Genomic DNA, 27,167 nt, shown 5'->3' on the forward strand with positions numbered 1-27,167 from the left:
TTTATGCCGTGAAGAAGGGGATTAGGGTCACACTTTTCTCTATCAATTTTAACTAAAGACAAAGTTTCTTATATTTCGGTGCATACTACACTTAATTTTAAATCAATAATAAAAGCTACACTTTAGCAGTGAAAAAAAATCTGAATATCTATCATGATACGTCCTCAATCTTGATTCATTATCAAATTACCAATTTACACTATTTTAAAACTACTCTTTAAAAATCTTAATATCAATACCTTCAAAACCTCAATTTTTTCGTTGGCTTTATAAATTAATGACGTTTACATTGCTTATACGATGATAATCAACAGGGACACACTCTTAAATACAATTCAATTTTTTAAAATTGCTCGTAAAACAACCTCTATAACTAAAACCATCACTACCTCAAAATCACGAAGAAGTTATAAATATAATCACCTTAACTTAAACGATGAAAATCAACAGGGTCACACAACTCTATATAGCATTTCAATTGCTTTAAACCACTTAATAAAAAAAAAGCTCAAATATAGATGACATTTAAAATTTAATCACATACGATGATACGATTTTATACGATGAAAAGGAACAGGGTCACACTTCTCTCAATTTTAAACTTTTCACTCAGGAAACACTTTTTCATAGTAAGGATCATACTACTCCTAATGATAGGTCGTCAATATTGAAACTTTTTCAAATTACCAATTTTTTCTTATTTTGAAACTACTCATAAACACCTCGAAAACCTCAAAATTTAGATGACATTATGAATTTATTTGCTTTCAAATATATTTATAACTAAAAAATTAACCTTTATTTTTCTTATTCATTTAAACGATGAAAATTGGGATAAGGGTCACACTTCTCACGCTTTTACGATTTTAACTAAGGGCACACTTTTTCATAGTTAGGTTCAAACACTATAGCAGTGAAAAAAATATCTGAATATCTATCATGATTTGTCGTCATACTTTCGTCAAATTACTAATTCATTCTATTTTAAAATGACTCATAAAAACCTCTATTTATACTCTTCAAAATTTCGATTAATTTGCTTAGACAATGAAAAAGAACAGGGTCACACTTCAATTATATTATAGACATGATGAATTTCTGTACTTTCAAATATACTTATAATTAAGGAATTAAAATACTCATTTATGCCGTGAAGAAGGGGATTAGGGTCACACTTTTCTCTATCAATTTTAACTAAAGACAACGTTTCTTATATTTCGGTGCATACTACACTTAATTTTAAATCTATAATAAAAGCTACACTTTAGCAATGAAAAAAAATCTGAATATCTATCATGATACGTCCTCAATCTTGATTCATTATCAAATTACCAATTTACACTATTTTAAAACTACTCTTTAAAAATCTTAATATCAATACCTTCAAAACCTCAATTTTTCGTTGGCATTATAAATTAATGACGTTTACTTTGCTTATACGATGATAATCAACAGGGTCACACTCTTAAATACAATTCAATTTTTTAAAATTGCTCGTAAAACCAACCTCTATAACTAAAACCTTCACTACCTCAAAATCACGAAGACGTTATAAATATAATCACCTTAACTTAAACGATGAAAATCAACAGGGCCACACAACTCTATATAGCATTTCAATTGCTTTAAACCACTTAATAAAAAAAAGCTCAAATATAGATGACATTTAAAATTTAATCACATACGATGATACGATTTTATACGATGAAAAGGAACAGGGTCACACTTCTCTCAATTTTAAACTTTTCACTCAGGAAACACTTTTTCATAGTAAGGTTCATACTACTCCTAATGATAGGTCGTCAATCTTGAAACTTTTTCAAATTACCAATTTTTTCTTATTTTGAAACTACTCATAAACACCTCGAAAACCTCAAAATTTAGATGACATTATGAATTTATTTGCAATCCAATATATTTATAACTAAAAAATTAACCTTTATTTTTCTTATTCATTTAACCGATGAAAATTGGGATAAGTGTCACACTTCTCACGCTTTTACGATTTTAACTAAGGGCACACTTTTTCATAGTTAGGTTCAAACACTATAGCAGTGAAAAAAATATCTGAATATCTATCATGATTTGTCGTCATACTTTCGTCAAATTACTAATTCATTCTATTTTAAAATGACTCATAAAAATCTCTATTTATACTCTTCAAAATTTCGATTAATTTGTTTAGACAATGAAAAAGAACAGGGTCACACTTCAATTATATTATAGACATGATGAATTTCTGTACTTTCTAATATACTTATATTTAAGGAATTAAAATACTCATTTATGCCGTGAAGAAGGGGATTAGGGTCACACTTTTCTCAATCAATTTTAACTAAAGACAAAGTTTCTTATATTTCGGTGCATACTACACTTAATTTTAAATCAATAATAAAAGCTACACTTTAGCAGTGAAAAAAAATCTGAATATCTATCATGATACGTCCTCAATCTTGATTCATTATCAAATTACCAATTTACACTATTTTAAAACTACTCTTTAAAAATCTTAATATCAATACCTTCATAACCTCAATTTTTCGTTGGCTTTATAAATTAATGACGTTTACTTTGCTTATACGATGATAATCAACAGGGTCACACTCTTAAATACAATTCAATTTTTTAAAATTGCTCGTAAAACAACCTCTATAACTAAAACCTTCACTACCTCAAAATCACGAAGACGTTATAAATATAACCACCTTAACTTAAACGATGAAAATCAACAGGGCCACACAACTCTATATAGCATTTCAATTGCTTTAAACCACTAATAAATAAAAACCTCAAATATTGATGACTTTTAAAATTTAATCACATACGATGAAAATACGATGACACGAAGAAAAGGAACAGGGTCACACTTCTCTCAATTTTAAACTTTTCACTCAGGAAACACTTTAATATAGTAAGGTTCATACTACTCCTAATGATAGGTCGTCAATCTTGAAACTTTCTCAAATTACCAATTTTTTCTTATTTTGAAACAACTCATAAACACCTCGAAAACCTCAAAATTTAGATGACATTATGAATTTATTTGCTTTCAAATATATTTATAACTAAAAAATTAACCTTTATTTTTCTTATTCATTTAACCGATGAAAATTGGGATAAGGGTCACACTTCTCACGCTTTTACGATTTTAACTAAGGGCACACTTTTTCATAGTTAGGTTCAAACACTATAGCAGTGAAAAAAATATCTGAATATCTATCATGATTTGTCGTCATACTTTCGTCAAATTACTAATTCATTCTATTTTAAAATGACTCATAAAAATCTCTATTTATACTCTTCAAAATTTCGATTAATTTGTTTAGACAATGAAAAAGAACAGGGTCACACTTCAATTATAATATAGACATGATGAATTTCTGTACTTTCTAATATACTTATATTTAAGGAATTAAAATACTCATTTATGCCGTGAAGAAGGGGATTAGGGTCACACTTTTCTCTATCAATTTTAACTAAAGACAAAGTTTCTTATATTTCGGTGCATACTACACTTAATTTTAAATCAATAATAAAAGCTACACTTTAGCAGTGAAAAAAAATCTGAATATCTATCATGATACGTCCTCAATCTTGATTCATTATCAAATTACCAATTTACACTATTTTAAAACTACTCTTTAAAAATCTTAATATCAATACCTTCAAAACCTCAATTTTTTCGTTGGCTTTATAAATTAATGACGTTTACATTGCTTATACGATGATAATCAACAGGGTCACACTCTTAAATACAATTCAATTTTTTAAAATTGCTCGTAAAACAACCTCTATAACTAAAACCTTCACTACCTCAAAATCACGAAGAAGTTATAAATACAATCACCTTAACTTAAACGATGAAAATCAACAGGGTCACACAACTCTATATAGCATTTCAATTGCTTTAAACCATTTAATAAAAAAAAGCTCAAATATAGATGACATTTAAAATTTAATCACATACGATGATACGATTTTATACGATGAAAAGGAACAGGGTCACACTTCTCTCAATTTTAAACTTTTCACTCAGGATACACTTTTTCATAGTAAGGTTCATACTACTCCTAATGATAGGTCGTCAATCCTGAAACTTTTTCAAATTACCAATTTTTTCTTATTTTGAAACTACTCATAAACACCTCGAAAACTTCAAAATTTAGATGACATTATGAATTTATTTGCTTTCAAATATATTTATAACTAAAAAATTAACCTTTATTTTTCTTATTCATTTAACCGATGAAAATTGGGATAAGGGTCACACTTCTCACGCTTTTACGATTTTAACTAAGGGCACACTTTTTCATAGTTAGGTTCAAACACTATAGCAGTGAAAAAAATATCTGAATATCTATCATGATTTGTCGTCATACTTTCGTCAAATTACTAATTCATTCTATTTTAAAATGACTCATAAAAACCTCTATTTATACTCTTCAAAATTTCGATTAATTTGCTTAGACAATGAAAAAGAACAGGGTCACACTTCAATTATATTATAGACATGATGAATTTCTGTACTTTCAAATATACTTATAATTGGAATTAAAATTCTCATTTATGCCGTGAAGAAGGGGATTAGGGTCACACTTCTCTCTATCAATTTTAACTAAAGACAAAGTTTCTTATATTTCGGTGCATACTACACTTAATTTTAAATCAATAATAAAAGCTACACTTTAGCAGTGAAAAAAAAAATCTGAATATTTATCATGATACATCCTCAATCTTGATTCATTATCAAATTACCAATTTACACTATTTTAAAACTACTCTTTAAAAATCTTAATATCAATACCTTCAAAACCTCAATTTTTTCGTTGGCTTTATAATTTAATGACGTTTACATTGCTTATACGATGATAATCAACAGGGTCACACTCTTAAATACAATTCAATTTTTTAAAATTGCTCGTAAAACAACCTCTATAACTAAAACCTTCACTACCTCAAAATCACGAAGAAGTTATAAATATAATCACCTTTACTTAAACGATGAAAATCAACAGGGTCACACAACTCTATATAGCATTTCAATTGCTTTAAACCACTAATAAATAAAAACCTCAAATATAGATGACATTTAAAATTTAATCACATACGATGATACGATTTTATACGATGAAAAGGAACAGGGTCACACTTCTCTCAATTTTAAACTTTTCACTCAGGAAACACTTTTTCATAGTAAGGTTCATACTACTCCTAATGATAGGTCGTCAATCTTGAAACTTTTTCAAATTACCAATTTTTTCTTATTTTGAAACTACTCATAAACACCTCGAAAACCTCAAAATTTAGATGACATTGTGAATTTATTTGCTTTCAAATATATTTATAACTAAAAAATTAACCTTTATTTTTCTTATTCATTTAACCGATGAAAATTGGGATAAGGGTCACATTTCTCACGCTTTTACGATTTTAACTAAGGGCACACTTTTTCATAGTTAGGTTCAAACACTATAGCAGTGAAAAAAATATCTGAATATCTATCATGATTTGTCGTCATACTTTCGTCAAATTACTAATTCATTCTATTTTAAAATGACTCATAAAAACCTCTATTTATACTCTTCAAAATTTCGATTAATTTGCTTAGACAATGAAAAAGAACATGGTCACACTTTAATTATATTATAGACCTGATGAATTTCTGTACTTTCAAATATACTTATAATTAAGGAATTAAAATACTCATTTATGCCGTGAAGAAGGGGACTAGGGTCACACTTTTCTCTATCAATTTTAACTAAAGACAAAGTTTCTTATATTTCGGTGCATACTACACATAATTTTAAATCAATAATAAAAGCTACACTTTAGCAGTGAAAAAAAAAATCTGAATATCTATCATGATACGTCCTCAATCTTGATTCATTATCAAATTACCAATTTACACTATTTTAAAACTACTCTTTAAAAATCTTAATATCAATACCTTCAAAACCTCAATTTTTCGCTGGCTTTATAAATTAATGACGTTTACTTTGCTTATACGATGATAATCAACAGGGTCACACTCTTCAATACAATTCAATTTTTTAAAATTGCTCGTAAAACAACCTCTATAACTAAAAACTTCACTGCCTCAAAATCACGAAGACGTTATAAATATAATCACCTTAACTTAAACGATGAAAATCAATAGGGCCACACAACTCTATATAGCATTTCAATTGCTTTAAACCACTAATAAATAAAAACCTCAAATATAGATGACATTTAAAATTTAATCACATACGATGATACGATTTTATACGATGAAAAGGAACAGGGTCACACTTCTCTCAATTTTAAACTTTTCACTCAGGAAACACTTTTTCATAGTAAGGTTCATACTACTCCTAATGATAGGTCGTTAATCTTGAAACTTTTTTAAATTACCAATTTTTTCTTATTTTGAAACTACTCATAAACACCTCGAAAACCTCAAAATTTAGATGACATTATGAATTTATTTGCTTTCAAATATATTTATAACTAAAAAATTAACCATTATTTTTCTTATTCATTTAACCGATGAAAATTGGGATAAGGGTCACACTTCTCACGCTTTTACGATTTTAACTAACGCCACACTTTTTCATAGTTAGGTTCAAACACTATAGCAGTGAAAAAAATATCTGAATATCTATCATGATTTGTCGTCATACTTTCGTCAAATTACTAATTCATTCTATTTTAAAATGACTCATAAAAACCTCTATTTATACTGTTCAAAATTTCGATTAATTTGCTTAGACAATGAAAAAGAACAGGGTCACACTTCAATTATATTATAGACATGATGAATTTCTGTACTTTCAAATATACTTATAATTAAGGAATTAAAATACTCATTTATGCCGTGAAGAAGGGGATTAGGGTCACACTTTTCTCTATCAATTTTAACTAAAGACATAGTTTCTTATATTTCGGTGCATACTACACTTAATTTTAAATCAATAATAAAAGCTACACTTTAGCAGTGAAAAAAAAAATCTGAATATCTATCATGATACGTCCTCAATCTTGATTCATTATCAAATTACCAATTTACACTATTTTAAAACTACTCTTTAAAAATCTTAATATCAATACCTTCAAAACCTTAATTTTTCGTTGGCTTTATAAATTAATGACGTTTACTTTGCTTATACGATGATAATCAACAGGGTCACACTCTTAAATACAATTCAATTTTTTTAAATTGCTCGTAAAACAACCTCTATAACTAAAACCTTCACTACCTCAAAATCACGAAGACGTTATAAATATAATCACCTTAACTTAAACGATGAAAATCAACAGGGCCACACAACTCTATATAGCATTTCAATTGCTTTAAACCACTAATAAATAAAAACCTCAAATATAGATGACATTTAAAATTTAATCACATACGATGATACGATTTTATACGATGAAAAGGAACAGGGTCACACTTCTCTCAATTTTAAACTTTTCACTCAGGAAACACTTTTTCATAGTAAGGTTCATACTACTCCTAATGATAGGTCGTTAATCTTGAAACTTTTTTAAATTACCAATTTTTTCTTATTTTGAAACTACTCATAAACACCTCGAAAACCTCAAAATTTAGATGACATTATGAATTTATTTGCTTTCAAATATATTTATAACTAAAAAATTAACCATTATTTTTCTTATTCATTTAACCGATGAAAATTGGGATAAGGGTCACACTTCTCACGCTTTTACGATTTTAACTAACGCCACACTTTTTCATAGTTAGGTTCAAACACTATAGCAGTGAAAAAAATATCTGAATATCTATCATGATTTGTCGTCATACTTTCGTCAAATTACTAATTCATTCTATTTTAAAATGACTCATAAAAACCTCTATTTATACTGTTCAAAATTTCGATTAATTTGCTTAGACAATGAAAAAGAACAGGGTCACACTTCAATTATATTATAGACATGATGAATTTCAGTACTTTCAAATATACTTATAATTAAGGAATTAAAATACTCATTTATGCCGTGAAGAAGGGGATTAGGGTCACACTTTTCTCTATCAATTTTAACTAAAGACAAAGTTTCTTATATTTCGGTGCATACTACACTTAATTTTAAATCAATAATAAAAGCTACACTTTAGCAGTGAAAAAAAAATCTGAATATCTATCATGATACGTCCTCAATCTTGATTCATTATCAAATTACCAATTTACACTATTTTAAAACTACTCTTTAAAAATCTTAATATCAATACCTTCAAAACCTTAATTTTTCGTTGGCTTTATAAATTAATGACGTTTACTTTGCTTATACGATGATAATCAACAGGGTCACACTCTTAAATACAATTCAATTTTTTTAAATTGCTCGTAAAACAACCTCTATAACTAAAACCTTCACTACCTCAAAATCACGAAGACGTTATAAATATAATCACCTTAACTTAAACGATGAAAATCAACAGGGCCACACAACTCTATATAGCATTTCAATTGCTTTAAACCACTAATAAATAAAAACCTCAAATATTGATGACATTTAAAATTTAATCACATACGATGAAAATACGATGATACGAAGAAAAGGAACAGGGTCACACTTCTCTCAATTTTAAATTTTTCACTCAGGAAACACTTTTTCATAGTAAGGTTCATACTACTCCTAATGATAGGTCGTCAATCTTGAAACTTTTTCAAATTACCAATTTTTTCTTATTTTGAAACTACTCATAAACACCTCAAAAACCTCAAAATTTAGATGACATTATGAATTTATTTGCTTTCAAATATATTTATAACTAAAAAATTAACCTTTATTTTTCTTATTCATTTAACCGATGAAAATTGGGATAAGGGTCACACTTCTCACGCTTTTACGATTTTAACTAAGGGCACACTTTTTCATAGTTAGGTTCAAACACTATAGCAGTGAAAAAAATATCTGAATATCTATCATGATTTGTCGTCATACTTTCGTCAAATTACTAATTCATTCTATTTTAAAATGACTCATAAAAACCTCTATTTATACTCTTCAAAATTTCGATTAATTTGCTTAGACAATGAAAAAGAACAGGGTCACACTTCAATTATATTATAGACATGATGAATTTCTGTACTTTCAAATATACTTATAATTAAGGAATTAAAATACTCATTTATGCCGTGAAGAAGGGGATTAGGGTCACACTTTTCTCTATCAATTTTAACTAAAGACAAAGTTTCTTATATTTCGGTGCATACTACACTTAATTTTAAATCAATAATAAAAGCTACACTTTAGCAGTGAAAAAAAAAATCTGAATATCTATCATGATACGTCCTCAATCTTGATTCATTATCAAATTACCAATTTACACTATTTTAAAACTACTCATTAAAAATCTTAATATCAATACCTTCAAAACCTTAATTTTTCGTTGGCTTTATAAATTAATGACGTTTACTTTGCTTATACGATGGTAATCAACAGGGTCACACTCTTAAATACATTTCAATTTTTTTAAATTGCTCGTAAAACAACCTCTATAACTAAAACCTTCACTACCTCAAAATCACGAAGACGTTATAAATATAATCACCTTAACTTAAACGATGAAAATCAACAGGGCCACACAACTCTATAGCATTTCAATTGCTTTAAACCACTAATAAATAAAAACCTCAAATATTGATGACATTTAAAATTTAATCACATACGATGAGAATACGATGAAAAGAAACAAGGTCACACTTCTCTCAATTTTAAACTTTTCACTCAGGAAACACTTTTTCATAGTAAGGTTCATACTACTCCTAATGATAGGTCGTTAATCTTGAAACTTTTTTAAATTACCAATTTTTTCTTACTTTGAAACTACTCATAAACACCTCGAAAACCTCAAAATTTAGATGACATTATGAATTTATTTGCTTTCAAATATATTTATAACTAAAAAATTAACCTTTACTTTTCTTATTCATTTAACCGATGAAAATTGGGATAAGGGTCACACTTCTCACGCTTTTACGATTTTAACTAAGGGCACAATTTTTCATAGTTAGGTTCAAACACTATAGCAGTGAAAAAAATATCTGATTATCTATCATGATTTGTCGTCATACTTTCGTCAAATTACAAATTCATTCTACTTTAAAATGACTCATAAAAACCTCTATTTATACTCTTCAAAATTTCGATTAATTTGCTTAGACGATGAAAAAGAACAGGGTCACACTTCAATTATATTATAGACATGATGAATTTCTGTACTTTCAAATATACTTATAATTAAGGAATTAAAATACTCATTTATGCCGTGAAGATGGGGATTAGGGTCACACTTTTCTCTATCAATTTTAACTAAAGACAAAGTTTCTTATATTTCGGTGCATACTACACTTAATTTTAAATCAATAATAAAAGCTACACTTTAGCAGTGAAAAAAAAATCTGAATATCTATCATGATACGTCCTCAATCTTGATTCATTATCAAATTACCAATTTACACTATTTTAAAACTACTCTTAAAAAATCTTAATATCAATACCTTCAAAATCTCAATTTTTCGTTGGCTTTATAAATTAATGACGTTTACTTTGCTTATACGATGATAATCAACAGGGTCACACTCTTAAATACAATTCAATTTTTTAAAATTGCTCGTAAAACAACCTCTATAACTAAAATCTTCACTACCTCAAAATCACGAAGACGTTATAAATATAATCACCTTAACTTAAACGATGAAAATCAACAGGGCCACACAACTCTATATAGCATTTCAATTGCTTTAAACCACTAATAAATAAAAACCTCAAATATTGATGACATTTAAAATTTAATCACATACGATGAAAATACGATGATACGAAGAAAAGGAACAGGGTCACACTTCTCTCAATTTTAAATTTTTCACTCAGGAAACACTTTTTCATAGTAAGGTTCATACTACTCCTAATGATAGGTCGTCAATCTTGAAACTTTTTCAAATTACCAATTTTTTCTTATTTTGAAACTACTCATAAACACCTCAAAAACCTCAAAATTTAGATGACATTATGAATTTATTTGCTTTCAAATATATTTATAACTAAAAAATTAACCTTTATTTTTCTTATTCATTTAACCGATGAAAATTGGGATAAGGGTCACACTTCTCACGCTTTTACGATTTTAACTAAGGGCACACTTTTTCATAGTTAGGTTCAAACACTATAGCAGTGAAAAAAATATCTGAATATCTATCATGATTTGTCGTCATACTTTCGTCAAATTACTAATTCATTCCATTTTAAAATGACTCATAAAAACCTCTATTTATACTCTTCATAATTTCGATTAATTTGCTTAGACAATGAAAAAGAACAGGGTCACACTTCAATTATATTATAGACATGATGAATTTCTGTACTTTCAAATATACTTATAATTAAGGAATTAAAATACTCATTTATGCCGTGAAGAAGGGGATTAGGGTCACACTTTTCTCTATCAATTTTAACTAAAGACAAAGTTTCTTATATTTAGGTGCATACTACACTTAATTTTAAATCAATAATAAAAGCTACACTTTAGCAGTGAAAAACAAATCGGAATATCTATCATGATACGTCCTCAATCTTGATTCATTATCAAATTACCAATTTACACTATTTTAAAACAACTCATTAAAAATCTTAATATCAATACCTTCAAAACCTCCATTTTTCGTTAGCTTTAAAAATTAATGACGTTTACTTTGTTTATACGATGATAATCAACAGGGTCACACTCTTAAATACAATTATATTTTTTAAAATTGCTCGTAAAACAACCTCTATAACTAAAACCTTCACTACCTCAAAATCACGAAGACGTTATAATATAATCACCTTAACTTAAACGATGAAAATCAACAGGGCCACACAACTCTATATAGCATTTCAATTGCTTTAAACCACTAATAAATAAAAACCTCAAATATTGATGACATTTAAAATTTAATCACATACGATGAAAATACGATGAAAAGGAACAAGGTCACTCTTCTCTCAATTTTAAACTTTTCACTCAGGAAACACTTTTTCATAGTAAGGTTCATACTACTCCTAATGATAGGTCGTCAATCTTGAAACTTTTTAAATTACCAATTTTTTCTTATTTTGAAACTACTCATAAACACCTCGAAAACCTCAAAATTTAGATGACATTATGAATTTATTTGCTTTCAAATATATTTATAACTAAAAAATTAACCTTTATTTTTCTTATTCATTTAACCGATGAAAATTGGGATAAGGGTCACACTTCTCACGCTTTTACGATTTTAACTAAGGGCACAATTTTTCATAGTTAGGTTCAAACACTATAGCAGTGAAAAAAATATCTGATTATCTATCATGATTTGTCGTCATACTTTCGTCAAATTACAAATTCATTCTACTTTAAAATGACTCATAAAAACCTCTATTTATACTCATCAAAATTTCGATTAATTTGCTTAGACGATGAAAAAGAACAGGGTCACACTTCAATTATATTATAGACATGATGAATTTCTGTACTTTCAAATATACTTATAATTAAGGAATTAAAATACTCATTTATGCCGTGAAGATGGGGATTAGGGTCACACTTTTCTCTATCAATTTTAACTAAAGACAAAGTTTCTTATATTTCGGTGCATACTACACTTAATTTTAAATCAATAATAAAAGCTACACTTTAGCAGTGAAAAAAAAAATCTGAATATCTATCATGATACGTCCTCAATCTTGATTCATTATCAAATTACCAATTTACACTATTTTAAAACTACTCTTAAAAAATCTTAATATCAATACCTTCAAAACCTCAATTTTTCGTTGGCTTTATAAATTAATGACGTTTACTTTGCTTATACGATGATAATCAACAGGGTCACACTCTTAAATACAATTCAATTTTTTAAAATTGCTCGTAAAACAACCTCTATAACTAAAATCTTCACTACCTCAAAATCACGAAGACGTTATAAATATAATCACCTTAACTTAAACGATGAAAATCAACAGGGCCACACAACTCTATATAGCATTTCAAGTGCTTTAAACCACTAATAAATAAAAACCTCAAATATAGATGACATTTAAAATTTAGTCACATACGATGATACGATTTTATACGATGAAAAGGAACAGGGTCACACTTCTCTCAATTTTAAACTTTTCACTCAGGAAACACTTTTTCATAGTAAGGTTCATACTACTCCTAATGATAGGTCGTCAATCTTGAAACTTTTTCAAATTACCAATTTTTTCTTATTTTGAAACAACTCATAAACACCTCGAAAACCTCAAAATTTAGATGACATTATGAATTTATTTGCTTTCAAATATATTTATAACTAAACAATTAACCTTTATTTTTCTTATTCATTTAACCGATGAAAATTGGGATAAGGGTCACACTTCTCACGCTTTTACGATTTTAACTAAGGGCACACTTTTTCATAGTTAGGTTCAAACACTATAGCAGTGAAAAAAATATCTGAATATCTATCATGATTTGTCGTCATACTTTCGTCAAATTACAAATTCATTCTATTTTAAAATGACTCATAAAAACCTCTATTTGTACTCTTCAAAATTTCGATTAATTTGCTTAGACGATGAAAAAGAACAGGGTCACACTTCAATTATATTATAGACATGATGAATTTCTGTACTTTCAAATATACTTATAATTAAGGAATTAAAATACTTATTTATGCCGTGAAGATGGGGATTAGGGTCACACTTTTCTCTATCAATTTTAACTAAAGACAAAGTTTCTTATATTTCGGTGCATACTACACTTAATTTTAAATCAATAATAAAAGCTACACTTTAGCAGTGAAAAAAAAATCGGAATATCTATCATGATACGTCCTCAATCTTGATTCATTATCAAATTACCAATTTACACTATTTTAAAACTACTCTTTAAAAATCTTAATATCAATACCTTCAAAACCTCAATTTTTCGTTGGCTTTATAAATTAATGACGTTTACTTTGCTTATACGATGATAATCAACAGGGTCACACTCTTAAATACAATTCAATTTTTTTTAAATTACTCGTAAAACAACCTTTATAACTAAAACCTTCACTACCTCAAAATCACGAAGACGTTATAAATATAATCACCTTAACTTAAACGATGAAAATCAACAGGGCCACACAACTCTATATAGCATTTCAATTGCTTTAAACCTCTAATAAATAAAAACCTCAAATATTGATGACATTTAAAATTTAATCACATACGATGAAAAAACGATGACACGAAGAAAAGGAACAGGGTCACACTTCTCTCAATTTTAAACTTTTCACTCAGGAAACACTTTTTCATAGTAAGGTTCATACTACTCCTAATGATAGGTCGTTAATCTTGAAACTTTTTTAAATTACCAATTTTTTCTTATTTTGAAACTACTCATAAACACCTCGAAAACCTCAAAATTTAGATGACATTATGAATTTATTTGCTTTCAAATATATTTATAACTAAAAAATTAACCTTTATTTTTCTTATTCATTTAACCGATGAAAATTGGGATAAGGGTCACACTTCTCACGCTTTTACGATTTTAACTAAGGGCACACTTTTTCATAGTTAGGTTCAAACACTATAGCAGTGAAAAAAATATCTGAATATCTATCATGATTTGTCGTCATACTTTCGTCAAATTACTAATTCATTCTATTTTAAAATGACTCATAAAAACCTCTATTTATACTCTTCAAAATTTCGATTAATTTGCTTAGACAATGAAAAAGAACAGGGTCACACTTCAATTATATTATAGACATGATGAATTTCTGTACTTTCAAATATACTTATAATTAAGGAATTAAAATACTCATTTATGCCGTGAAGAAGGGGATTAGGGTCACACTTTTCTCTATCAATTTTAACTAAAGACAAAGTTTCTTATATTTCGGTGCATACTACACTTAATTTTAAATCAATAATAAAAGCTACACTTTAGCAGTGAAAAAAAAAATCTGAATATCTATCATGATACGTCCTCAATCTTGATTCATTATCAAATTACCAATTTACACTATTTTAAAACTACTCATTAAAAATCTTAATATCAATACCTTCAAAACCTTAATTTTTCGTTGGCTTTATAAATTAATGACGTTTACTTTACTTATACGATGGTAATCAACAGGGTCACACTCTTAAATACAATTCAATTTTTTTAAATTGCTCGTAAAACAACCTCTATAACTAAAACCTTCACTACCTCAAAATCACGAAGACGTTATAAATATAATCACCTTAACTTAAACGATGAAAATCAACAGGGCCACACAACTCTATATAGCATTTCAATTGCTTTAAACCACTAATAAATAAAAACCTCAAATATTGATGACATTTAAAATTTAATCACATACGATGAGAATACGATGAAAAGAAACAAGGTCACACTTCTCTCAATTTTAAACTTTTCACTCAGGAAACACTTTTTCATAGTAAGGTTCATACTACTCCTAATGATAGGTCGTTAATCTTGAAACTTTTTTAAATTACCAATTTTTTCTTACTTTGAAACTACTCATAAACACCTCGAAAACCTCAAAATTTAGATGACATTATGAATTTATTTGCTTTCAAATATATTTATAACTAAAAAATTAACCTTTACTTTTCTTATTCATTTAACCGATGAAAATTGGGATAAGGGTCACACTTCTCACGCTTTTACGATTTTAACTAAGGGCACACTTTTTCATAGTTAGGTTCAAACACTATAGCAGTGAAAAAAATATCTGAATATCTATCATGATTTGTCGTCATACTTTCGTCAAATTACTAATTCATTCTATTTTAAAATGACTCATAAAAACCTCTATTTATACTCTTCATAATTTCGATTAATTTGCTTAGACAATGAAAAAGAACAGGGTCACACTTCAATTATATTATAGACATGATGAATTTCTGTACTTTCAAATATACTTATAATTAAGAAATTAAAATACTCATTTATGCCGTGAAGAAGGGGATTAGGGTCACACTTTTCTCTATCAATTTTAACTAAAGACAAAGTTTCTTATATTTAGGTGCATACTACACTTAATTTTAAATCAATAATAAAAGCTACACTTTAGCAGTGAAAAACAAATCGGAATATCTATCATGATACGTCCTCAATCTTGATTCATTATCAAATTACCAATTTACACTATTTTAAAACAACTCTTTAAAAATCTTAATATCAATACCTTCAAAACCTCCATTTTTCGTTAGCTTTAAAAATTAATGACGTTTACTTTGTTTATACGATGATAATCAACAGGGTCACACTCTTAAATACAATTATATTTTTTAAAATTGCTCGTAAAACAACCTCTATAACTAAAACCTTCACTACCTCAAAATCACGAAGACGTTATAATATAATCACCTTAACTTAAACGATGAAAATCAACAGGGCCACACAACTCTATATAACATTTCAATTGCTTTAAACCACTAATAAATAAAAACCTCAAATATTGATGACATTTAAAATTTAATCACATACGATGAAAATACGATGAAAAGGAACAAGGTCACTCTTCTCTCAATTTTAAACTTTTCACTCAGGAAACACTTTTTCATAGTAAGGTTCATACTACTCCTAATGATAGGTCGTCAATCTTGAAACTTTTTTAAATTACCAATTTTTTCTTATTTTGAAACTACTCATAAACACCTCGAAAACCTCAAAATTTAGATGACATTATGAATTTATTTGCTTTCAAATATATTTATAACTAAAAAATTAACCTTTATTTTTCTTATTCATTTAACCGATGAAAATTGGGATAAGGGTCACACTTCTCACGCTTTTACGATTTTAACTAAGGGCACAATTTTTCATAGTTAGGTTCAAACACTATAGCAGTGAAAAAAATATCTGATTATCTATCATGATTTGTCGTCATACTTTCGTCAAATTACAAATTCATTCTACTTTAAAATGACTCATAAAAACCTCTATTTATACTCTTCAAAATTTCGATTAATTTGCTTAGACGATGAAAAAGAACAGGGTCACACTTCAATTATATTATAGACATGATGAATTTCTGTACTTTCAAATATACTTATAATTAAGGAATTAAAATACTCATTTATGCCGTGAAGATGGGGATTAGGGTCACACTTTTCTCTATCAATTTTAACTAAAGACAAAGTTTCTTATATTTTGGTGCATACTACACTTAATTTTAAATCAATAATAAAAGCTACACTTTAGCAGTGAAAAAAAGAAATCTGAATATCTATCATGATACGTCCTCAATCTTGATTCATTATCAAATTACCAATTTACACTATTTTAAAACTACTCTTAAAAAATCTTAATATCAATACCTTCAAAACCTCAATTTTTCGTTGGCTTTATAAATTAATGACGTTTACTTTGCTTATACGATGATAATCAACAGGGTCACACTCTTAAATACAATTCAATTTTTTAAAATTGCTCGTAAAACAACCTCTATAACTAAAATCTTCACTACCTCAAAATCACGAAGACGTTATAAATATAATCACCTTAACTTAAACGATGAAAATCAACAGGGCCACACAACTCTATATAGCATTTCAATTGCTTTAAACCACTAATAAATAAAAACCTCAAATATTGATGACATTTAAAATTTAATCACATACGATGAGAATACGATGAAAAGAAACAAGGTCACACTTCTCTCAATTTTAAACTTTTCACTCAGGAAACACTTTTTCATAGTAAGGTTCATACTACTCCTAATGATAGGTCGTTAATCTTGAAACTTTTTTAAATTACCAATTTTTTCTTACTTTGAAACTACTCATAAACACCTCGAAAACCTCAAAATTTAGATGACATTATGAATTTATTTGCTTTCAAATATATTTATAACTAAAAAATTAACCTTTACTTTTCTTATTCATTTAACCGATGAAAATTGGGATAAGGGTCACACTTCTCACGCTTTTACGATTTTAACTAAGGGCACACTTTTTCATAGTTAGGTTCAAACACTATAGCAGTGAAAAAAATATCTGATTATCTATCATGATTTGTCGTCATACTTTCGTCAAATTACAAATTCATTCTACTTTAAAATGACTCATAAAAACCTCTATTTATACTCTTCAAAATTTCGATTAATTTGCTTAGACGATGAAAAAGAACAGGGTCACACTTCAATTATATTATAGACATGATGAATTTCTGTACTTTCAAATATACTTATAATTAAGGAATTAAAATACTCATTTATGCCGTGAAGATGGGGATTAGGGTCACACTTTTCTCTATCAATTTTAACTAAAGACAAAGTTTCTTATATTTCGGTGCATACTACACTTAATTTTAAATCAATAATAAAAGCTACACTTTAGCAGTGAAAAAAAGAAATCTGAATATCTATCATGATACGTCCTCAATCTTGATTCATTATCAAATTACCAATTTACACTATTTTAAAACTACTCTTAAAAAATCTTAATATCAATACCTTCAAAACCTCAATTTTTCGTTGGCTTTATAAATTAATGACGTTTACTTTGCTTATACGATGATAATCAACAGGGTCACACTCTTAAATACAATTCAATTTTTTAAAATTGCTCGTAAAACAACCTCTATAACTAAAATCTTCACTACCTCAAAATCACGAAGACGTTATAAATATAATCACCTTAACTTAAACGATGAAAATCAACAGGGCCACACAACTCTATATAGCATTTCAAGTGCTTTAAACCACTAATAAATAAAAACCTCAAATATAGATGACATTTAAAATATAGTCACATACGATGATACGATTTTATACGATGAAAAGGAACAGGGTCACACTTCTCTCAATTTTAAACTTTTCACTCAGGAAACACTTTTTCATAGTAAGGTTCATACTACTCCTAATGATAGGTCGTCAATCTTGAAACTTTTTCAAATTACCAATTTTTTCTTATTTTGAAACTACTCATAAACACCTCGAAAACCTCAAAATTTAGATGACATTATGAATTTATTTGCTTTCAAATATATTTATAACTAAAAAATTAACCTTTATTTTTCTTATTCATTTAACCGATGAAAATTGGGATAAGGGTCACACTTCTCACGCTTTTACGATTTTAACTAAGGGCACAATTTTTCATAGTTAGGTTCAAACACTATAGCAGTGAAAAAAATATCTGATTATCTATCATGATTTGTCGTCATACTTTCGTCAAATTACAAATTCATTCTACTTTAAAATGACTCATAAAAACCTCTATTTATACTCTTCAAAATTTCGATTAATTTGCTTAGACGATGAAAAAGAACAGGGTCACACTTCAATTATATTATAGACATGATGAATTTCTGTACTTTCAAATATACTTATAATTAAGGAATTAAAATACTCATTTATGCCGTGAAGATGGGGATTAGGGTCACACTTTTCTCTATTAATTTTAACTAAAGACAAAGTTTCTTATATTTCGGTGCATACTACACTTAATTTTAAATCAATAATAAAAGCTACACTTTAGCAGTGAAAAAAAGAAATCTGAATATCTATCATGATACGTCCTCAATCTTGATTCATTATCAAATTACCAATTTACACTATTTTAAAACTACTCATTAAAAATCTTAATATCAATACCTTCAAAACCTTAATTTTTCGTTGGCTTTATAAATTAATGACGTTTACTTTACTTATACGATGGTAATCAACAGGGTCACACTCTTAAATACAATTCAATTTTTTTAAATTGCTCGTAAAACAACCTCTATAACTAAAACCTTCACTACCTCAAAATCACGAAGACGTTATAAATATAATCACCTTAACTTAAACGATGAAAATCAACAGGGCCACACAACTCTATATAGCATTTCAATTGCTTTAAACCACTAATAAATAAAAACCTCAAATATTGATGACATTTAAAATTTAATCACATACGATGAGAATACGATGAAAAGAAACAAGGTCACACTTCTCTCAATTTTAAACTTTTCACTCAGGAAACACTTTTTCATAGTAAGGTTCATACTACTCCTAATGATAGGTCGTTAATCTTGAAACTTTTTTAAATTACCAATTTTTTCTTACTTTGAAACTACTCATAAACACCTCGAAAACCTCAAAATTTAGATGACATTATGAATTTATTTGCTTTCAAATATATTTATAACTAAAAAATTAACCTTTACTTTTCTTATTCATTTAACCGATGAAAATTGGGATAAGGGTCACACTTCTCACGCTTTTACGATTTTAACTAAGGGCACACTTTTTCATAGTTAGGTTCAAACACTATAGCAGTGAAAAAAATATCTGATTATCTATCATGATTTGTCGTCATACTTTCGTCAAATTACAAATTCATTCTACTTTAAAATGACTCATAAAAACCTCTATTTATACTCTTCAAAATTTCGATTAATTTGCTTAGACGATGAAAAAGAACAGGGTCACACTTCAATTATATTATAGACATGATGAATTTCTGTACTTTCAAATATACTTATAATTAAGGAATTAAAATACTCATTTATGCCGTGAAGATGGGGATTAGGGTCACACTTTTCTCTATCAATTTTAACTAAAGACAAAGTTTCTTATATTTCGGTGCATACTACACTTAATTTTAAATCAATAATAAAAGCTACACTTTAGCAGTGAAAAAAAGAAATCTGAATATCTATCATGATACGTCCTCAATCTTGATTCATTATCAAATTACCAATTTACACTATTTTAAAACTACTCTTAAAAAATCTTAATATCAATACCTTCAAAACCTCAATTTTTCGTTGGCTTTATAAATTAATGACGTTTACTTTGCTTATACGATGATAATCAACAGGGTCACACTCTTAAATACAATTCAATTTTTTAAAATTGCTCGTAAAACAACCTCTATAACTAAAATCTTCACTACCTCAAAATCACGAAGACGTTATAAATATAATCACCTTAACTTAAACGATGAAAATCAACAGGGCCACACAACTCTATATAGCATTTCAAGTGCTTTAAACCACTAATAAATAAAAACCTCAAATATAGATGACATTTAAAATATAGTCACATACGATGATACGATTTTATACGATGAAAAGGAACAGGGTCACACTTCTCTCAATTTTAAACTTTTCACTCAGGAAACACTTTTTCATAGTAAGGTTCATACTACTCCTAATGATAGGTCGTCAATCTTGAAACTTTTTCAAATTACCAATTTTTTCTTATTTTGAAACTACTCATAAACACCTCGAAAACCTCAAAATTTAGATGACATTATGAATTTATTTGCTTTCAAATATATTTATAACTAAAAAATTAACCTTTATTTTTCTTATTCATTTAACCGTTAAATATTGGGATAAGGGTCACACTTCTCACGCTTTTACGATTTTAACTAAGGTCACACTTTTTCATAGTTAGGTTTAAACACTATAGCAGTGAAAAAAATATCTGAATATCTATCATGATTTGTCGTCATACTTTCGTCAAATTACTAATTCATTCTATTTTAAAATGACTCATAAAAACCTCTATTTATACTCTTCAAAATTTCGATTAATTTGCTTAGACAATGAAAAAGAACAGGGTCACACTTCAATTATATTATAGACATGATGAATTTCTGTACTTTCAAATATACTTATAATTAAGGAATTAAAATACTCATTTATGCCGTGAAGATGGGGATTAGGGTCACACTTTTCTCTATCAATTTTAACTGAAGACAAAGTTTCTTATATTTCGGTGCATACTACACTTAATTTTAAATCAATAATAAAAGCTACACTTTAGCAGTGAAAAAAAGAAATCTGAATATCTATCATGATACGTCCTCAATCTTGATTCATTATCAAATTACCAATTTACACTATTTTAAAACTACTCTTAAAAAATCTTAATATCAATACCTTCAAAACCTCAATTTTTCGTTGGCTTTATAAATTAATGACGTTTACTTTGCTTATACGATGATAATCAACAGGGTCACACTCTTAAATACAATTCAATTTTTTAAAATTGCTCGTAAAACAACCTCTATAACTAAAATCTTCACTACCTCAAAATCACGAAGACGTTATAAATATAATCACCTTAACTTAAACGATGAAAATCAACAGGGCCACACAACTCTATATAGCATTTCAAGTGCTTTAAACCACTAATAAATAAAAACCTCAAATATAGATGACATTTAAAATATAGTCACATACGATGATACGATTTTATACGATGAAAAGGAACAGGGTCACACTTCTCTCAATTTTAAACTTTTCACTCAGGAAACACTTTTTCATAGTAAGGTTCATACTACTCCTAATGATAGGTCGTCAATCTTGAAACTTTTTCAAATTACCAATTTTTTCTTATTTTGAAACAACTCATAAACACCTCGAAAACCTCAAAATTTAGATGACATTATGAATTTATTTGCTTTCAAATATATTTATAACTAAACAATTAACCTTTATTTTTCTTATTCATTTAACCGATGAAAATTGGGATAAGGGTCACATTTCTCACGCTTTTACGATTTTAACTAAGGGCACACTTTTTCATAGTTAGGTTCAAACACTATAGCAGTGAAAAAAATATCTGAATATCTATCATGATTTGTCGTCATACTTTCGTCAAATTACAAATTCATTCTATTTTAAAATGACTCATAAAAACCTCTATTTGTACTCTTCAAAATTTCGATTAATTTGCTTAGACGATGAAAAAGAACAGGGTCACACTTCAATTATATTATAGACATGATGAATTTCTGTACTTTCAAACATACTTATAATTAAGGAATTAAAATACTCATTTATGCCGTGAAGATGGGGATTAGGGTCACACTTTTCTCTATCAATTTTAAATAAAGACAAAGTTTCTTATATTTCGGTGCATACTACACTTAATTTTAAATCAATAATAAAAGCTACACTTTAGCAGTGAAAAAAAAAATCTGAATATCTATCATGATACGTCCTCAATCTTGATTCATTATCAAATTACCAATTTACACTATTTTAAAACTACTCTTTAAAAATCTTAATATCAATACCTTCAAAACCTCAATTTTTTCGTTGGCTTTATAAATTAATGACGTTTACATTGCTTATACGATGATAATCAACAGGGTCACACTCTTAAATACAATTCAATTTTTTAAAATTGCTCGTAAAACAACCTCTATAACTAAAACCTTCACTACCTCAAAATCACGAAGACGTTATAATATAATCACCTTAACTTAAACGATGAAAATCAACAGGGTCACACAACTCTATATAGCATTTCAATTGCTTTAAACCACTTAATAAAAAAAAGCTCAAATATAGATGACATTTAAAATTTAATCACATACGATGATACGATTTTATACGATGAAAAGGAACAGGGTCACACTTCTCTCAATTTTAAACTTTTCACTCAGGAAACACTTTTTCATAGTAAGGTTCATACTACTTGTAATGATAGGTCGTCAATCTTGAAACTTTTTCAAATTACCAATTTTTTCTTATTTTGAAACTACTCATAAACACCTCGAAAACCTCAAAATTTAGATGACATTATGAATTTATTTGCTATCAAATATATTTATAACTAAAAAATTAACCTTTATTTTTATTATTCATTTAACCGATGAAAATTGGGATAAGGGTCACACTTCTCACGCTTTTACGATTTTAACTAAGGTCACACTTTTTCATAGTTAGGTTTAAACACTATAGCAGTGAAAAAAATATCTGAATATCTATCATGATTTGTCGTCATACTTTCGTCAAATTACTAATTCATTCTATTTTAAAATGACTCATAAAAACCTCTATTTATACTCTTCAAAATTTCGATTAATTTGCTTAGACAATGAAAAAGAACAGGGTCACACTTCAATTATATTATAGACATGATGAATTTCTGTACTTTCAAATATACTTATAATTAAGGAATTAAAATACTCATTTATGCCGTGAAGATGGGGATTAGGGTCACACTTTTCTCTATCAATTTTAACTGAAGACAAAGTTTCTTATATTTCGGTGCATACTACACTTAATTTTAAATCAATAATAAAAGCTACACTTTAGCAGTGAAAAAAAAAATCTGAATATCTATCATGATACGTCCTCAATCTTGATTCATTATCAAATTACCAATTTACACTATTTTAAACCTACTCTTTAAAAATCTTAATATCAATACCTTCAAAACCTCAATTTTTTCGTTGGCTTTATAAATTAATGACGTTTACATTGCTTATACGATGATAATCAACAGGGTCACACTCTTAAATACAATTCAATTTTTTAAAATTGCTCGTAAAACAACCTCTATAACTAAAACCTTCACTACCTCAAAATCACGAAGACGTTATAATATAATCACCTTAACTTAAACGATGAAAATCAACAGGGTCACACAACTCTATATAGCATTTCAATTGCTTTAAACCACTTAATAAAAAAAAGCTCAAATATAGATGACATTTAAAATTTAATCACATACGATGATACGATTTTATACGATGAAAAGGAACAGGGTCACACTTCTCTCAATTTTAAACTTTTCACTCAGGAAACACTTTTTCATAGTAAGGTTCATACTACTCCTAATGATAGGTCGTCAATCTTGAAACTTTATCAAATTACCAATTTTTTCTTATTTTGAAACTACTCATAAACACCTCGAAAACCTCAAAATTTAGATGACATTATGAATTTATTTGCTATCAAATATATTTATAACTAAAAAATTAACCTTTATTTTTATTATTCATTTAACCGATGAAAATTGGGATAAGGGTCACACTTCTCACGCTTTTACGATTTTAACTAAGGTCACACTTTTTCATAGTTAGGTTTAAACACTATAGCAGTGAAAAAAATATCTGAATATCTATCATGATTTGTCGTCATACTTTCGTCAAATTACTAATTCATTCTATTTTAAAATGACTCATAAAAACCTCTATTTATACTCTTCAAAATTTCGATTAATTTGCTTAGACAATGAAAAAGAACAGGGTCACACTTCAATTATATTATAGACATGATGAAATTCTGTACTTTCAAATATACTTATAATTAAGGAATTAAAATACTCATTTATGCCGTGAAGAAGGGGATTAGGGTCACACTTTTCTCTATCAATTTTAACTAAAGACAAAGTTTCTTATATTTCGGTGCATACTACACTTAATTTTAAATCAATAAGAAAAGCTACACTTTAGCAGTGAAAAAAAAAAATCGGAATATCTATCATGATACGTCCTCAATCTTGATTCATTATCAAATTACCAATTTACACTATTTTAAAACTACTCTTTAAAAATCTTAATATCAATACCTTCAAAACCTCAATTTTTACTTTATTTATACGATGATAATCAACAGGGTCACACTCTTAAATACAATTCAATTTTTTAAAATTGCTCGTAAAACAACCTCTATAACTAAAACCTTCACTACCTCAAAATCACGAAAACGTTATAAATATAATCACCTTAACTTAAACGATGAAAATCAACAGGGCCACAAAACTCTATATAGCATTTCAATTGCTTTAAACCACTAATAAATAAAAACCTCAAATATTGATGACATTTAAAATTTAATCACATACGATAAAATACGATGAAAAGGAACAATGTCACACTTCTCTCAATTTTAAACTTTTCACTCAGGAACCACTTTTTCATAGTAAGGTTCATACTACTCCTAATGATAGGTCGTCAATCTTGAAACTTTTTCAAATTACCAATTTTTTCTTATTTTGAAACTACTCATAAACACCTCGAAAACCTCAAAATTTAGATGACATTATGAATTTATTTGCTTTCAAATATATTTTTTTAACTAAAAAATTAACCTTTATTTTTCTGTTTCATTGAACCGATGAAAATTGGGATAAGGGTCACACTTCTCACGCTTTTACGAATTAAACTAAGGCCACACTTTTTCATAGTTAGGTTCAAACACTATAGCAGTGAAAAAAATATCTGAATATCTATCATGATTTGTCGTCATACTTTCGTCAAATTACTAATTCATTCTATTTTAAAATGACTCATAAAAACCTCTATTTATACTCTTCAAAATTTCGATTAATTTGCTTAGACAATGAAAAAGAACAGGGTCACACTTCAATTATATTATAGACATGATGAATTTCTGTACTTTCAAATATACTTATAATTAAGGAATTAAAATACTCATTTATGCCGTGAAGAAGGGGATTAGGGTCACACTTTTCTCTATCAATTTTAACTAAAGACAAAGTTTCTTATATTTAGGTGCATACTACACTTAATTTTAAATCAATAATAAAAGCTACACTTTAGCAGTGAAAAAAAAAATCTGAATATCTATTTGATTTGATCTATATGATACGTCCTCAATCTTGATTCATTATCAAATTACCAATTTACACTATTTTAAAACTACTCTTTAAAAATCTTAATATCAATATCTTCAAAACCTCAATTTTTCGTTGGCTTTATAAATTAATGACGTTTACTTTGCTTATACGATGATAATCAACAGGGTCACACTCTTAAATACAATTCAATTTTTTTAAATTGCTCGTAAAACAACCTTTATAACTAAAACCTTCACTACCTCAAAATCACGAAGACGTTATAAGTATAATCACCTTAACTTAAACGATGAAAATCAACAGGGCCAAACAACTCTATATAACATTTCAATTGCTTTAAACCACTAATAAATAAAAACCTCAAATATTGATGACATTTAAAATTTAATCACATACGATGAAAATACGATGAAAAGGAACAAGGTCACTCTTCTCTCAATTTTAAACTTTTCACTCAGGAAACACTTTTTCATAGTAAGGTTCATACTACTCCTAATGATAGGTCGTCAATCTTGAAACTTTTTTAAATTACCAATTTTTTCTTATTTTGAAACTACTCATAAACACCTCGAAAACCTCAAAATTTAGATGACATTATGAATTTATTTGCTTTCAAATATATTTATAACTAAAAAATTAACCTTTATTTTTCTTATTCATTTAACCGATGAAAATTGGGATAAGGGTCACACTTCTCACGCTTTTACGATTTTAACTAAGGGCACAATTTTTCATAGTTAGGTTCAAACACTATAGCAGTGAAAAAAATATCTGATTATCTATCATGATTTGTCGTCATACTTTCGTCAAATTACAAAT

At 27.7% G+C, this 27,167-nt stretch overlaps 1 long non-coding RNA gene across 1 annotated transcript in view; it reads right to left on the reverse strand.

Annotated features, from left to right (window-relative positions):
- Positions 1-27,167, reverse strand: part of LOC147806075 (uncharacterized) — a 163,039-nt gene that overhangs the window by 60,947 nt on the left and 74,925 nt on the right. The window contains exon 2 of the long non-coding RNA XR_015428705.1: positions 1-27,167. This exon is cut by the window's left edge and continues 60,947 nt beyond it; it is cut by the window's right edge and continues 11,880 nt beyond it. This is a non-coding gene — a long non-coding RNA (uncharacterized LOC147806075).

This window comes from Parasteatoda tepidariorum, chromosome 8 (assembly GCF_982258835.1).
Source record: "Parasteatoda tepidariorum strain Cologne lab strain chromosome 8, Ptep-v5.0, whole genome shotgun sequence".
Taxonomy (NCBI): domain Eukaryota; kingdom Metazoa; phylum Arthropoda; class Arachnida; order Araneae; family Theridiidae; genus Parasteatoda; species Parasteatoda tepidariorum.